The 533-nt window shown below is 66.2% G+C and overlaps 1 long non-coding RNA gene across 2 annotated transcripts in view; it reads right to left on the minus strand.

The window, feature by feature from the left end:
• LOC113408684 overlaps positions 1–316 on the minus strand; it is a 2,321-nt gene extending 2,005 nt beyond the window's left edge. For both annotated transcript variants that reach the window (XR_003370353.1, XR_003370352.1), the window contains exon 1: positions 263–316. This is a non-coding gene — a long non-coding RNA (uncharacterized LOC113408684). The remainder of the gene's footprint in view (positions 1–262) is intronic.
• Between the last annotated feature and the right edge of the window lie 217 nt (positions 317–533).

A 533-nucleotide genomic window follows, 5' to 3' on the forward strand; every position in this document is an offset into this window, starting at 1 on the left:
GCGTCGCTGTCTTGTTCATACCCACGCTCCGGGGGCGGGCGGTGTCCAGACCAAGCGCAGCTTCCCTTCGACTCCCTGCCACAGCTGGCTCCACAGCACTCCATTGCGGCGGGGGGGAGTGGGGGGCACGCGGCACATGACAACCCTGCCTGGGATTGTCAGACTTGGGTCCCCTTGGCCCAGTTTTTAAGGTGCAAGGTTCCCCCCCCCCGCCATTTCAGCTCCCCCAGCCAGGCTCCTCCCCCCAGCACGGCCGGCTCACCTGCTCCCATGAGGCCTTCCTTGCCATAGCGGTCGTAGACGTCACGCTTCTCCTCTGCGGGGAGAGGAGGGGAGAGTTAGGCAGCCCCCGCCACTCCAGCAGGGCTAGGCTGGGGAGGGGGAGAATGGGTCCTGCAGCTGGGGGGGGGGGGGGCATCGCCAGCTCTCGTGCCATAGGGGGGAGCACTAAAGCCCCACCTCTCGGAGTCATGGGACAGGGCAGGACTGTCAGCTGCTGTTTTCTCCCTTTCCTGGCTGCAGAGCAAAGCCCC

The sequence above is a fragment of the Terrapene carolina genome, unplaced genomic scaffold (genome assembly GCF_002925995.2).
Source record: "Terrapene carolina triunguis isolate 2854851 unplaced genomic scaffold, T_m_triunguis-2.0 Scaffold21818, whole genome shotgun sequence".
In the NCBI taxonomy this organism is placed as follows: Eukaryota; Metazoa; Chordata; order Testudines; family Emydidae; genus Terrapene; species Terrapene triunguis.